The sequence below is a fragment of the Ambystoma mexicanum genome, chromosome 2p (assembly GCF_040938575.1).
Source record: "Ambystoma mexicanum isolate Mex_15411 chromosome 2p, UKY_AmexF1_1, whole genome shotgun sequence".
Lineage (NCBI taxonomy): Eukaryota > Metazoa > Chordata > Amphibia > Caudata > Ambystomatidae > Ambystoma > Ambystoma mexicanum.
In genome coordinates, this window is record NC_090923.1 from 349,299,224 (window position 1) to 349,315,664 (window position 16,441).

The 16,441-nt window shown below is 48.1% G+C and overlaps 1 protein-coding gene across 7 annotated transcripts in view; it reads left to right on the forward strand.

Annotated features, from left to right (window-relative positions):
- SLMAP (sarcolemma associated protein) overlaps positions 1-16,441 on the forward strand; it is a 1,535,859-nt gene that overhangs the window by 765,176 nt on the left and 754,242 nt on the right. The window lies entirely within an intron of this gene.

The following is a 16,441-nucleotide window of genomic DNA, read 5'->3' on the forward strand; positions in this document are numbered from 1 at the left end:
TTGCCCACCTCCCACCCCTTACATGTACGGCTGGGTGGCCGAGGTGGTGCAGGGCAGTGTTGGTTGTAGGCACCTCGCCGGGCCTGGAGGCTCTTTAGTGCTCCGAAGCTCAGACTCTTACCACAGTTGTACCACAGGATCTGCATCAGCGCCTTTCTTCTCCCGCTTTGGGAGTCTGTGGCTTGGGGGGGCAATCTCTGGCTATCCAAGCGGGGTGGCCTCCTCTCGCCGCCTCTTTGCCTCCTGCTGTGGGTCTGGTGCTGTCCTCCTTTCGGCGAGACCGCTCTTGTTTGGCCAGGGCCCACTCCATGTGCCTCTGCCTTCTGCCGACCCCTTTCAGCGTTCCTTAAGATTTCGCTGTGTTCCCGGGCTGATTTTACTGAATTTTCAGGTATTAGGCCGTGTGCCGGTGCTGCTTATTTCTCCTTTTTAGAGCTGCCGGTGAGGCCTTGATGGCGGCCATCTTGGAAATTCTGAACCAGCCATTTTTAAGACTGTTCAGAGTGACTGTGAACTTGATGGCTCTGTACTGGGTCACAAGTTGTGCATTTTCTGTTCACTAGTACTCCTACGTCCCGTCCCCTTTCCTCCATACTTTATGGGCGTCCCTCGCTAGGGACGAGAGACGGAACCTTTCTCACCAGAAATTTTTTTCGTCCACTTTAAGTTTAGCGGCATGTCCCTTGGAGCATGCGCTCCCCTGACTCCGCCCTTCGGTGCCATTCCCCAGTCCCCTTTTCTGCATCGATGGAAACAGACTGCTTTCACCAGCGCTCCTGGGTTTGGCTTCGGCCTTGTAATTCCACGCGCTCTTCCCTGGAGACTGTCTTCTGTCTTTTGGTCTTAATCAGGTACTCTGTTGTTGCGCCACGCTCCTCCCTGGCACAAGTCGACATCGGCAGGCTTCAACAGGTGTCCAGCCTTCGAGGGACTGTACTCTGTCCAACCCCCATGCTCTTTGCCGCCGCTGCCTTGGCCACCGATCACGGCTGGGAGGGTTGTACCGCTTGTAACGCGCTTACACAGGGCGATCTGAAGAATGTTACCTCGATGGTGGGAGCTCTTTGAGAAGTTGCCTCCAGAGGACTTTAAGAAATTCATCAGACAGAAGTTGAGGCCCGAGGTAGGGCCGCTTTATTCCATTGCACCCCCGCAAGGGCAGCTCCTTCCCAAGGAAACTCCCAAGCTTGGAGGACCGTTCAGGTTCTTGTACCAGCACAGGTACCGAGGCTGATTCAGATACTGGCTCCCAGGCCGAGGGGGTCGCTAGATCCTTCCAGAGACAGTGCTGGGGGACTGCAAGCTTCTCTTACTGAGTGTCCACGCAAGGTGATATGCCCTAGTACCGGACAGATGTCTGAGCGGGTGCCTGTAGGCAGCTCTAACAGCGATGCCACGTTGGGCAATACCCTACCAAGCCTCGTCCTGAGGTGCAGGGTAGGCCTCAAGCTCCACCGCCAAGAGTCCTGGAGGAGGCCGGGCCCAGCGAGGCAAACCCAAATGACACAGGCACGTGGTATGCAGCCTGACAAAATGGCTGCTCGTCCGATACCACCCCCTGATGCGGAGCACGAGTTTTGAGTTGGGACTAGTTTTCACCAGATAGGTGGCCTACAGGTTATCCTTCAGTGTTGCAGGCCAGTTTTACCCCGAGACCAGCAAGGCAGAGTACGTACAGGCCCCAGCAGCCGCCCGCTACTCAGTCAATAACACCTACCATCCCACCAGCCTGTGAGTACAGGTTTTTTGAAAAGTTCCTCACGCTCATGAGGTCTCCTCAGATGGGGGCCATCCTTTCGGGATGTGATCAGGGACTTTGTCCTGCCGGTCCCGCCTCCCGCGCCTAGTCATTCCTCCTATGGCTCCAGCGCCTCAAGCCCCTGTTGCCCACGCCGGATCCTTAGATTCCGACTCCCCTGCCTCTCACAGTTCAGATGGTTCCACACCAGCCTCCACAGCAGCCACCGGCTCCGTTTCTCAGATCGCAGCCTTCAGTCATGGCCTTTCATGAAAAGCTCTCAGGTTTGGCTGAATATTTGGGGCTTCCACAACCCGAGGTGGAACAACCGGAGGTGGGGGTCCTGGCCAAGGTCCTCACTCTATGCTCCGCGGCTAGAACAGGGATCCCGATGCAGATGGACGTTGTCGCCTTGGCCAAAAAGGGATGGCTGAAACCCCATTCGGCCTAGCCTGCCAATCGGCACCTGGACGCCAAGTACAAGCAATTTGAGGGGGATCCACTCTTGCTGTCGGCGCATCCTCAACCACATTCTTTGGTGATGGCTGCGCTTCACTCTACCGCAAGCCTTTGACGTCCCTGGCCACTTCATCTTCAGCGCTTCTAGGCCAGGAGGAGAAGATATTGGAGGTTTATGGAAAGAAAGTCTATTCCAACGCCTCACTGCACCTTCGTCAATCCACTGCAGACACCATGCAGGCAGCCGTTAATCTGAGGTTTTGGTGGGAAGTAGCTGACTTCCTTCCAGAGCTTCCGGTGGAGAGCCAGGCATGTTTCAAGGCTGGGCTGGCAGAAGCCAAAATGGTGGCCCAGGATATCATGGAGTCCACCGTGGCGCACATTGACACTTCATCCTGTGCCATCTGCATCGCCACGGACATGAGGACTGCTTGGCTACGGGCTACCAAGTTCAACCCGGACCTCCAGGAACGCATGTTGGACCTTCTATTCGAGGGTGGCGACCTCTTTCACTCCACCACCAATGAAGAGTTTGATAAGAATAGCAGTTCCTAAACTGCGAGGTCCTCATCTATCTTCACGAAGGCTACGCCCAAGACCAACACCCAGTCGCATCAACGTTCCGACAAGGGGCAGGCCTTTGGCAGCTTCCGAGGCTTCCAGGAACATAGGTTGAGACAGCTGGACTGCTCTGAGTCCGCACCAGCGCAAGCAGCCGAAGGGGGAGCAAGGGCTTCTTTCAGTCCCCTCCTCAGCCCCAGCCTCGGAGGGAAAGAAGGCATGACACACCCCTTCAGGTCCACATGTCGCTGGTGGGGAGCAGGCTTGCCCTTTACGCACAGTCTTGGCCTCATAGGTTCACGGACCGCTGGATCCTACCCGAAGTGTCCACGGGTTTCTGCCTACTGTTTAATCGCTCTCTTCTCTCATCTCCTCCACTGCCATAGATTGGGACAATGACTCTGTTGGCGGAAATGTGTTCGCTTGTTGAGAGCCAGGCAGTGGAATAAGTCCCAGCCTCCCACCTGGGCATGGGCTTCTACTCCAGGATTTTCGCCATACAAAAGAACCAGAGAGTTGTATTGGACCTATCCACCCTGCACCTCTCCCTCCCTCTTAAACAATTCAAGACTGTTATGCCAGCTCTTATTGCGGAGACACTGTGCAGGCGAGACTGGATGTGACTCCTTGGATCTGAAGGACATGTATCTACACGTCCCAATTTGGCAGCCTCATCGGTCCTTTATACGTTTCAGGATTGTGGGCTTCAATTTCCAATAAAGTTTCTACCCTTTGTCCTCAGCTTACCCCCAGGGTCTTTACCAGACTGATGAATGCAGTGGCAATCCATTCTCAGGGCCCAAGGTAACCATGTCTAGCCGTACGACTGGGGGGAGATCCCGGAGGCAGTCCAGCACACTTCATCCGCCCTCATGAACATACTCCACGAACTGGGATTTTCCATCAATCTCAAGAAGTCACAGCTGCAGGCCACGCAGTATTACTTTCCTGGGCCTCATTTGGGACACAAGCTCCGAGAGAGTGTTCCCCTCCAAAGCCATCATGAGGGCCACAGGTCATTTTCTCAGCAGAGAGGTGACTTCAGCTTGGCGCTACCAGCATCTCTTGGGGATCATGGTGGCGTTTCTCCTGGCTGTACTTCACACGAGTCTCAAGATGAGGAGGTTGCAGCTGCACTTTGCAGCCTCAGGAATCTGGAGCGGGGCTCCCAAGCAGATCTTGTCAGCATTCCTCCCTTTCTCCACCAGGACCTGGTCTGGTGGTCCACGGACTACAACTTTGAGACAGGCAGGCCCTTCCGGCAAGCAGCACCGCACGTGACCATCACTACGGATTCCTCCTTGGAAGGCTGTGGGGTTACCCTGGACAACCACAGCGTCCATGGAGTCTGGTCCCTCCAGGAGCAGGAGGCCCATATCAATTGGCTAAAGCTGAAAGCTATCTGGCTGGCTCCCAAAGCTTTTCTGCCGCTTACCAGTGGCAAGAGGACCCTCATTCAAACGGACGATTCCACCAGCATGTATTAGATCAACAAGGAGGGTGGCACCAGGTCCCCTCCTTTGTGCAGCCTAGTGGTCAGCATTTGGTAGTGGGCCCTGGAGAACAACATTTACGGGAGCGCTATACACCTCCCGGTGGAGTCCAAACTGGAGGCTGACAGGCTCAGCAGACTGGGAGCGGGCAATTACGAATGGCAATTGAACGATCAGGTACTTCAGGGGTTCTTTAGCAGATGGGGGGCATCCTCAAGTGGGTCTTTTTGCCACCTGGTACAACAAGTGCCCTTGGTTTGCGTCTTGGCAGGGCCCTGGCTCCCTGGGCGACGCATTGCAGTTACAGGGGAACAGCATGAATGCATACGCATTTCCTCCCACTCCACTGGTTCACATGGTGATCTGCAAGATAAAAGAATCACGTCACCTCAGCATCCTCTGATAGCTCCTTGGTGGCTTGCGAGACCATAGTTCTTGGAGCTGCTCAGCCTATCGGATGAGCCTCCCATTCACCTTCCATTGGGCCCGGCCCATCTTCTATCATAGCATGGAGGGAGGGTCAACCACCCCACTCTGCAGAAGTTAGCACTTGCAGCGTGGTTCCTGAGTAGGTCACACTAAAGCATCTGCGGCTGTCCCAGGCTAACCTAGACATCATACAGGGCGTTAGGAGCAGTGCTACTAGGAGCCAGTATAAAAGCAAATGGACTAGGATGTTGGGTGTCCTGACCCACGTTTGGACTATTATGCTGCAACATTTGGTGCTGTGGGCTTAGGAAATCCAAGAGGGTGGAAACGCCCACATTTTGCGCCAGAATCCTATAGACCCGTGCAGTTTTGCGCACAACAAACTGGTCCCCTGACCTGCCACCCACCAGTGCAAGCATGATGGGCCAGGGGTGCCATGAGTGAATTGTGTGCCAAAGGAAAAACAGCAGTGCCGGTGGGCTAAAAAAGCTCTTTGAAATCACCTTTGTTTCTCTGAAATGCAAGCTAAAAATGCCTATTTTAAACATCACAAGATATTCAAAAATCTCAATGAACACCAGCAGGCATTTGGCAGAAGATATTCTTGTGTGCATACTAAATCTGGAAAGAGAAAGAGCCCAAAACAATGTTTATAACAAAACTGGCTGAGCTGTGGATGTCAGAAGCTTAACTGAAATTGGATTTAAAACCACTAAAATCGAAATGTTTAAATTAAATGAGTAACTTACTTTTGAGTGTCACATAGTTTGCAACTGTTAAATGTCATAGTTTTGAACTTAGAATCCGCATTCTAGCTGCATGTGTAAAAATTGTAAGTTTGATTTGAATGTAGAAAACTGGGAACAAACATGACATTTAGCTGAAGCTTGACTTAAAGAGATTGAATTCTGCCTGACAACTACCCCCGACAGGAGTTGAACTGGCTCAACAACACTTCCCAGGCCTGGCTGCATCTTGCTGCCTCCACCAAAAGGAGGTGACACCTCTCTGTTTGAATTAGGGGAGTGGCACTTGGGGACTACAGGAAACTAAACAAAACACTGTCCCTGGCTCAGGCAAATGTTATATTGGGGGGGGGTCGTAAAATGGCTTCCTCTTGGGAGAAACTGGTTGGGGCAGTGCACGTGAGAGTAAGCTGACCTTTGGGGAAGTGGATAAACCAGAAATTCCACCATGTGCTTTGGAAAACCACACCCCTTTGGGGCCAGAGCATGATTTTAAAAAGATGGATAATTCATGGTGGGGACTTGTAAAAATTATATAAATAACATCATCATTCTTGTGATTTTTCTGTGCACATTTTAAGAGGTGTTAGGACCCTGTGGTATGTTCTTGGGGATAGTAGCAGAAAAAAAGGTTGTTACTCCAAATGTATGCATGTTAAAAATCTGACACTTTATCATCTGAAACCCATATCCCTGGTGCACATTTGTGTAAAATCTGGAAAGGTTTAGAGGTTATCTGGATGAAAAGGGGAGAATTCTGTCATAAGTGGACACAACATCGTACAAAGACAGGGATCGGATGGTTTGGTGCTACAGAAAATGTTAACTGGACCTATAATAGTAGAAAAATGGTACCTAGATAAATATTTATTTGGATCAGAAATAGATTTGGGTGCAATTTGACAAGGGGAGGATCCTCTGACCATAAAACCTACCACATCACTCTGACTCACAACCCAGTTCCCCCAATCAAGGGAGAGAGGAGGAACTGGCCAATGATAAGTTGAGAGGGTTGGGCATGCAGAATGAGCCGACCCACCCACTTTCTAAACACATAAAAAGAGCCACTGGAACCCAGGTAGGGACATTCACTTTCCACTTTCTTGCGGGACGCTTTGCCGGGAGACTCCAGACTTCAAAGCCATCAATCTCCAGAGACCAGAGAGACCAGAACTGTGCAGTGATGAGAGCAGAACCAGAGACCAGACCGCTGTGAAGAACCGCCAGAAGTCCAGTCCAACCGGTTGACCCGATCCGTGACGAAGTCGCATTCCTGTCCAAAATCTAGTGTGAGTACCCAGTTAGCACTGTGCCAAAACCAATCTCTTAGTTTAAAATAATCTAATCCAAACTATTTTAGCTTATTAGAACTGCCTCCTAGAATTGTCATTCTGTCATCTTTAAAACTGAAAACTGTCATCTGTCATTCTGAGCTTTAAAATTTCAAATCCGAAAAACTACCTTTACTAAATCGGCCGTATCTCCGGAACCGTTTGAGCGAGTTTTAACTGTCATCTTAAAGCTAAGATTATAAACTTTCCAACGAACCTAAAACCGACTTGCTACCCCTTATATTGCCTCCGTAATTGCGCTCGATGCACGCGACTAAATTTGCTGCGATTTGTCATTTTGCTTAATTTCAGCCATGTGTAAAAAATATTTGTCCTTGCTTTTCCATGCTGAAATTCGTGTGCAACCTGACAATCATTCATAGAGCATTGCTAAAGTGATCCTGAACTGATTCAAAGAATCTATCAACTACCCTGAACCCCCTATAGGGAATTGAAAGCCTTGTTAGTTTATTTTTCACTTAATTGCAACCACATCAAAGTATATTGCCTGTGTTTAAAACTCCGACCTGTTTTCCTCTAAGCTTGCTAGGGGGGAACTGAATTATATTTGATTGCATTCCTGAGAACTGTGTGCTTTCCTTCCATCTCTTTACATTGCATAAAGGGGGGGGGGGGTGAATTGTCAAAGAAAAGTGATTACATTGTCTTTTGTTGAAGTCACATCGTTTATTTTCTGTACTACATTTTCATTTCATCATTGCATTGTCCTTGAAGCCATAAAAGCATTTTCAGCTACTTTATCCTCTCTATATCACTTCTAAGCCATCAAAAAGAGTGTACCACTGTAACATTATCCATTGTTGATCACTATCATCTTCACAAGTGTGCTATCAAACATTAATTTATTATAAAAGTGTGATATGTCTATATATTGTTTAATTTTCAAATAAACCTTTTAATTTGCTAAACAAACCTACTTCTTGGCTCAGTGGGGTAGGGGGATTCTAAGAGAGGGGTGTTGTATAAGGGTTGTCATCCAGAGTAAACTAACTGGACGTAAAAATATATCAATAAGTGTTTCCCTCAGCATCCCAGACTAGGCATTGACTTAGCTGTAGTGTTGAATTGAATCCGCTTACAAGGTTTTGCCACTGGGCAGAATCAAAGGCGGTTGACCTACTTACTTCCACGTTGGACAATGTGCTATCCTTCTCTGCACACCTCGCACACCTATCTGGAGGCCATACGATTCTACTGGAACTCGGAGGAAGACGTTTTCTCTTCCTCCAACCCAGTGTTTTTGTGACAGCTGCTGGGCCTCACCAGGCTCTACCCGTCTCAAGAAACCACACCCTGTGTGGCACCTCCACTTAGTGTTGGGCGCCCTTGCGCACAAACCTTTTGAACCAATGGCGTCCACGGGCATCAGACTAGTCACCATTAAAATAGCTCTTAGTGGTTCTTACGTCTGCCCGTAGGGTTAGCGAAATCCAGGCACTGGTAGCTTCAGAAACGTACACTACTTTTCACAGAGACAATGTGGTCCTTACAACGCACTGCGCGTTCTTACCTAAAGTGGTCTTTGTGTTCCACTTAAATGAGAAGATAGTATTACCTACTTTGTTGCAGAGCCTAAGGACGATGCTGAAAAGGGTCTTGCACTGCCTAGTTGTCAGGCGTGCTCTGAAATTCTTTCTGGACAGGTCCAAGAGCTTCCTCAAGTTGGAGGCTCGCTTTGTCACCTTTGGTGGGTCAAGGCTGGGTTACCAGGCTTTCAATGCCTCTATAGCAAGGTGGATGGTTTCGGCATGCATGCCCACGCTATCAGAGCCAAGGCCCGGCATTCGCATTCCAGAGACATGTCCCGTGGCAGGTCATCAGCAGGGCGGCCACGTGGGCCACTCCTTCGGCCTTCTGCAAGCACTACTGTTTGGATGCCGGCTCCAGGTCAGACGCTGCATTTGGGCTGGCAGTGTTAAGGAACTTGTTTTCTTAAGAGGGTCACCTCGCCACCCTGGGGCTACATTCAGTTGTAATCGCCCATGCATTATGGAGGAAAGGGAACGGGACGTAGAAGTAATTGTTACTCGCTGTAGTGACTAACATACTCATTGTCCATAGTCTCCTTTCCTCCACACGTCCCATCATCCTCCCTCCTAATTAAACTGGTGTCATTAGGCATTGGTAATATTGTCGATGCGTCAATGGGTACTGAGTGTCGGCGCCGGTGGGCGCAGTTTGGGGAGAGCATGCTCCCAGGGGCGCGTGCCTCTAAATTTAAAGGGGAAGAAGATTGTACCTGGTGAAAAAGGTTCTGTGCCCCGTCCCTAGCGAGGGACGCCCATACAGTATGGAGGAAACGGCACTACGGACTTTAGTCACTACAGTGAGTAACTTATATACAGTGTGCCATTCATGGAGGCTCCCCAATTGAGGAATAATCTGTTGCTGGTGAGTTGTTCAGTCCTTCATATGAAGAGATCGGGTGTGCAGTGCGTTTGACTTTTTTTTAGGAGTTATTTGTTGCGGTCAGCCTATTGGGCATTTAGAATGTTATTCGTGCAGATGAAAAAGGTTTTCCAGTTACTGCTATGATAAGGGTGTCATCCTGTTGTACCCTTCTGCAGATATTTAAATTCTATCAGCCGTTGACCAAGCATGGCCTTATTTTAGAGGCTCTTGAGTTACTTCACACTATACCTGTATTCAAATGGATCCATGAGCAAGATTTCTAATGTTTAATCCCTTTAGTTAAACAGTTTCTTATTTTGTTGCTCATACCCTTGCTTCCCAAGGCTGTTTTGCTCCAATTTAAGTCTTGAACTTGGTCTGATGACTTCATAATTTGCGCCCATTCACTTTTCGCTTCTGGGAATCATCAATTTGTAGACCGCCTTTCTGCCGTTTAACCCTTCTGCACACAGTGTAACTAAGATACATGCATTTTGTTTTTACCTCCTTTTTTCCTGGTGCTTTCTAAGGAAAAGATGACCCTGAGAGCGAGACCTAGCTTCAATTTGAAGGTGGTCTGTTTTTGAACTCTTGGGTAAAAAGGCTTTCTTGTCTTCCTTCCGATTCAACCTTGCGCATAAGGGCAGAGATTCTATGCTTTCATCTGAAGAGTGATTAGCTTCTGTGCGTCTTTGATTTGGGAGTTCTATTTTGGCAACCTGCTGTTTCATGCTGTCGCTAATCCTTAGAAACCTAAGGCCATTGCCATGTCGTGTCATGCAGTGGATTGTATCCAGGCTTACTACAAGCTCGCAAACAAGTTCATGAAGGCACCACAGCCCTTCAAACATGACTGGTTAATTTTGCAGTTTTACAGAAGGTTGATTACTTTGCTGGACATCTGTTCAGCTGCTGCTTGGTATTTTCTGCTTATTTTTGCCAATCATTGTTTTCAAAGAAGCCAATTGCTTGATTCCCTACACCTTCTTAAAGAAGGTTATTTTAATACATTATGGGCATTTGTCTTTTCTGAATTCCCCAACTTTTTATGTTTTTACTCCTGGATATCTTCGGAAAGTTAGACTGAAGTCTTTAAATTGTGTAAGTATAAATTCAGGCTGGGAAAAGTTACAAATCTTCATTTGGCCTTGACACTGCTCTCTCAGAAAAATCACTGGCCTTTGCTCTCCAAACAGGAAGGCGGTAACAGGCTTGGATTTCTGTGCATAGCTGGCCCTACATTGTCAGCCATTTAGAAATTCTCATGAGAATTCGGGAAAACCCATCCACCCGTAAATGTTTATAGCACTCCCACAACTGTCTGCGCCTGGAAACACCATTTGCTGTATTGGTGCATTATAAATACCCAATAAATACACATTTCGAATAGATTGTGTCTTCCCACGTATTCCTTATCTTTTATATTTCCCAATATCCAGCTTGATGCCTCTGAATTTCTTTTCCTGTAGAGGGCGCTGTGCATAGATGCCTGGTCAAGTTGATGGCCCTCGAAGACCTCTGTCTTGACGTCATCACTGGTATAAGTAGTTTGCGCATGGCCTGTTGCCGCACTTCACAGCTTTGGTAATGTAATGCTTGGTTCCGTGTGATACTTCGATTTTCTTAGTTTTCTGAGAAAATTAATTGAGTTTTTGACCAGATGGCTTCTTTATCGGCTCCGTCTACTCCTCGGTCCGGATTTAAAAAGTTCCAGTACTGCAGTGCTAAAATGTTCGTGATGTATCCGCACAGGATCTGCCGGTGATGTCTAGGGTCAGAACATCTGTGTTCGGAGTGTGACGAATGCATGTTGATGACGGCCAAGGCCTTGAGGGAGCACAGAGGGAAGTTGGAGAGAGATGGGCCTAAAAAATCTATTACCCCCTCCAAACATAAATCATCTGACGAGTCGAGTCCTTTGTTTTAGTCATCAAAAACGTACACATTCCCGTTCCTGTTTGCAAAGTTACCATCCTTTTATCCTCCACCACACCCGGGGAAAGAGGAAGAAAGACTTCACAGACTCGACCCTCGGGCATGTACTGAGATTTTACATGACCAGATTGGCAAAACTGACAGAATGTTCAGTTGTTTGTGGGCTATACAGGTCATAAATTGGGTCTAGCCATCATCAAACGAAACATCTCTAGATGGATTATTTTAACAATTGCAGAATGTTAGACTGGCCAGTAAAGACCCCCACAACATCTAAGGGCTCACTCGACCAGGGGTATCACAACTTTGTGTGCTTTGCAGAGGGGAGTTCCAGTAAAGGATATTTGTGCAGCTGCCACATGGTCGTCTGCACACACCTTTACGATATACTACAGTTTGGATTCCTCCACTAGCCAAGGTTCTGTTTTTGGAAAAGCAGTACTGCACTCTGTGCATACTTGATCACTTGAATTTTACTCTCTCCTCCAAATTATATAACGGCTTAAGGAGTGTACGTGGGAGGAACATCCAGTCGAAAGAATGTTAACCATGGGTAAGTAACTTGTTCTTTAGGGTTACTTGGGCCTGAGGCCAATTTGGAGAGTATGCAGAGATCCGAGTGACGTTCAGGTGGTCATTGTCATCTTGGTGCTTGCATGTCTTTTTCCGCTCACTCCGTTTGCTTCTGAAACACTGCTACTCCGTTTTTGTGTCAAAATGACCACTTCTGCGAAGGCCTCCAGCTTCAAGCCTGCGCCGATGTTCTCTGACCGCCAGAGTTTGTCTGTCTTTACACACTTCCTAGCCACCCATGCCTCCCCTAAGAGCTTGTTTGTGCAGGCTGTTGCCGGCAACCTGTGGATGAACACTTTCTTATTTCTGCCTCCTGACAGCGAAACCATGGATTGTATGGACAGGGGAGGAAGGCTTTTAACTTGGGTTGCCTTGCTCTGAGATGGACACCTCCTGTGACCTGTCCAAATTTTCTTTCGCTGGTCGGCAGTGAGTGGAGCAGCCTAACACCTTCAGAACTTGGAGATGGGAGAGGGATTTGAGGCAATTGTACATGATGGCAAAGAAGCTTACCTGCAAATTTTGCAATCCGATCTGGATACAGCAGACTGCATAGGGTGTCTGCTATGGCTACTGGCACATTATTCAAGCGGCATTCTTGGGTAAGAACTATGGGTTTCTCACAGCATGTACAGGCAAAGCTCCTGCATATGCCCTTTGATTGACATAATCCCTCTTTCGGGCCAAATCCAACAACTCATTAGCAGTTTCAATACTCGGAAGTGTCTGCCAACCCTGTTTGTTGAATAACCCTCCATCCCATCCAGCAGAGGTTGCAGATTTCAACCCTCCACCTCCTATGCCCAGGTAAGGAGAAAAACGCTATTAACCGAGGGGTATGGACAGAGGAGCTCTCGGCTGTACAAGGGTCAAACCACTGTGAAGAATGTATTCCGCAAGCCTCCATTGGTGGTAGGGAATTTCCCATTTATGTGTAATAGAATGATCCTGCACCACATCAAACACTTGGGCCTTGCAAATTGTTCATCAGGGTAATTGTATCCCTTTTTATTCAACGTCCTCCAGACTGCTCCTTGTTCTATCTGTGCACAAACAATTCTGGGAGCCCATCTACCTAGAACGAACATGGCCTAATAACCTGTTCTATGGGAAGGTGCACACTCTGGAGGGTCTACAACCACGTTTTAGCTCGCTGTACCTTTCACAGAGGATAAATAATAATGTACATATCAGTCTTTGTCCCACCCATAAGGGCAGTCCTTCGTCGAAATGCTAGGCAATTCTCCTCTGAACAAGAGTACCAACAGCAACCCCAGACACGTGTTTCGTCCTAGTGGGGCCTCTTCAGTGAGTTGAAGCTGTGCCTCTCTAAGCACAGTGAGCAAGGGGTCCAGACAGGTACAGATTCACCTCACTGATGAGGCCCAACTAGGTTATAACTCGTGAATGGGGTTGCTTTTGGTACTTTTGTTCAGAGGAGGAACTGCCTAGCATTTCGTTGCTGGATTGACCTTGTGGGTGGGACAAAGACTTGTATGTAAATTGATATTCCTCCTCTGTGACATCTACAGTGAGTTAAAAGTGGTTGTAGACCCTCCGGAGTGGGCAACATGTTATTTGGCCATGTTCGTTCTCGGTAGAAGGGCTCCTACACCTTTTTGTGCTTATTCCATCAGTGCCTTGTCTCTGGACCCCCTCCTTTTGGGGGAAATCTGTTCGCTTCTGACAAAGATCCAACTGGTGCCGTTCTCGAACGAGGTAAAATATGGTGTTCCATTTACTTTCTGGTTCCAAAAGAGGACTGGGGCTTGCATCTCATCCTGGACCTACAGTTACTGAATCGGTACCTACGCAAGGACAAAGTGAATATTGTAACACTGATCCTGATCCTGCAAGCTCTAGCATTGCAGTACTGGTTGGTGTCACTGGACCTTCAGGATGCCTACTTCCATGTCCCTATACATGGGAAGCACAAGAAGTACCATAAATTTGTTGACGGTGAAATTAATTCCAAGTTCAGAGTCCTTGTGTCTTGCCTTTGTTAGTCACCTATGGTTTTCACAAAGCAACTGGCGACTCATCAGGAGGGAGAGCCCAAGTCTTTCTCTGCCTGGATGACTGGCTCGTCCAAGCTCGTTCCCCAGACCAGGATTCAGAACATGAGTTTTCTGAACGTCTAGTTTGTTGCACAGGTTGGGGTTTTCCCTGAACTGCAAAAGATCTGTTTTCGCCGTCCCAGTGCCACTGATTTATTGGGCGGTATTATTCACTCACCTGGGCAGGACTTTTCTACTCAAAGACAGAGTGGTGAACTTGTCTCGGATTCTACAAATCCTTCAATCCCAGGGTCAAGTACCTGCCTTGAGCTACCTGCATTCTAGTGGTTCCTCAGTCTTGATTGCGCATATGATCTCCTCAAGGACTCCTCTGTTGCCCAGGGTCTCAATTTCAAGGGAACATGTCGGAACTTATGCAGGTGTCTCTGCAAGGTTTCTCGTGACCTTGTTTGGTGGCACCTGCAAAACAACCTGTTGAAGGATGTGTTTCAGCAACTCTGGGTTTCGAGAACTGTGGTCACTGATGCTTCCCTGGAAGTTGGGGTGCTCAACTATCATATCTGACAGTGAGCGTTAGGAACACATAAATCTGCTGGTGTTGCGGGCAGTCAGGCTGGCCCATGTTGCTTCCCTCCAATCTGGACAGGGCAAACCTGTGTTGGGCCTTAGGAACAACATGGAAGCCATGCACTACCTAAACCAACAAGGTGGTGTGGGGTCCTTGCTGCTATGTAGAAAAGCAATGTGACTGCGGTTCTGTGATCTGGAGAATGACTGGTCTCTAATGGTGGCTCACTGTGCTGAAAAAAGAATGTCGCATCAGATGCCTTGGACAGACGTTGACCTCCTACCAGTGGGAGCATTGACCAGTGGTTGTTTTGGAGGAGATTTTTTTCCTCTGGGAACTCCTTAATTGAAACTCTTCACTTCCATTGTGAACATTAAGTATGACGTACCACATGTCCTGTCCCCTGGAATTGCCAGCTCAAAGAACTTTGGGGGGGGGGGGGGGGGGAGCCACGAGGCGCATTGATGATCCATTGGTCAATCAACCTCCACTATGCATTTCTGCCAATCCCTGTTGCACTGTTTGTTGGGAGACTGCACCCGTTTGGCTCCACGTTAATATCGATTGGCTCAGGGAACGTGGTACCTGAGGTTGCTGGGCACATCCGGCTGCCTTCCCTAAAGATGACGTACATTCTCAGCTTGGTGCTTGTTGAGGGATCTGGAACCTTTATCCTGCCCTGTTACCTCTGTGTTGGATATTTAGCTTTTAATGGCCTGGGCGGGCCTACAGATTGCCACTGTGAAGGTGTACCTGGCTACCACCTCGGTCTTTAAAAGGACCCCTGAGCAGGGCTTTTTTCCACTGTTAGGCGTTTTTGCCGGGATTGTGCAGTTAGTTTTCACCATGCTAGTTTGTGGTTCTAGCGTGAGATTTGAATTTAGTGTCGACATTACTCATTGGTGCTGAGTTGAGCCCCTGCATTTATGTACACTCAGATTGCTGACCCTTAAGGTGATTTCCCCGATTGCCATCACTTCCGCAAGGCGACTGAGTGAGCGCCAGGCATCTGTTAAACCTTCTGATTTGTTTTTCGCCATAGGGAAGGTGACTGTGAGCGAGACCTTCTTGGTCTCAGAAGATCCATCTTCCAGTGCTTTTTGCACCATCACATCCTTCCAAGGCAGAGGAGCGATTCCATTGGATTAAGCTGGTGCGGGCTCTCCGCTTCTACACTTCTCGGTCAATCAATGTCAGGAAAGATGAACAGCTTTTTGTGGGTTATGTATGTGCATGTGCTGGCAGGGCTGTGACCAAATGGACCCTAACGAGGTGGATCATACTTTGCATCTCAGAATGCTATGATCTGGCTGAGAAGGATGTGCCAGAAGGTTAGGGGCTAATTTTACCAGTGGAGTAGCTGCTACTTCATCTACAGTGTAGGGGGTGAGCTAGAGTACCTGTTTTGGACATTTGCCAAGTGGCTGGGTCGCTCTCTCTGCACACCTTCCAAACATTGGTTTCATTCCCTTTCACAGTAGGACGTAGGATGCCGGTTTCGTCATGGTGGTCCAACATTTTCTGGTTTAGGTAGTGTCCTCTTGCTCTCCTCCAGATCCTCGGATGGGCGTCGATCATAGATGAGCAATTAGTGAGAGGAAGAAATCCAATGGAAGAAAAAATATATTACCCCTTAAGGATGATCTTCGTATTAGATGTACCTCCCACAGATTCCTCATCCCCTTCCCAACCTGCCCCTCTTGTTGGATAGCTACTAGACCTTTGGCGCTGTGGTTCCTCAGTGTTGGAGTGCTGGTAAAAACTTGGAACTGAGGTCATGGGCCGTGGCACCTCTGTAAATGCCGGCCCCGACGACATATCTGTTGTGTACATGCGCCTACACAGCGGAGCGCCTCCACATCACTGCCCTCCTGATGGTGGAAACGTTTCTGAAGACCAACTGCGTTCGGATACGAATATCCTAGGTGCGTGTGAGCAACATCCATCGGAAAGAATATTACCAAAAGGGTAATTGGTTATGTTTTATATGTAGGCATGCCAAAAATGTTTACTTTTTTTTATTTACCTATATTTAAAATAAAAATGAGTATTGCAAATTACAGGTTGCCACAACACAATCTTTTAACTGGGATTTTGGTTTTGCCTTATCTTTCCCATCTTGTTCTTCGAATTTGTATCCCCATTGACAAATGGTATTGGTAAGAAAGTGTACAACAT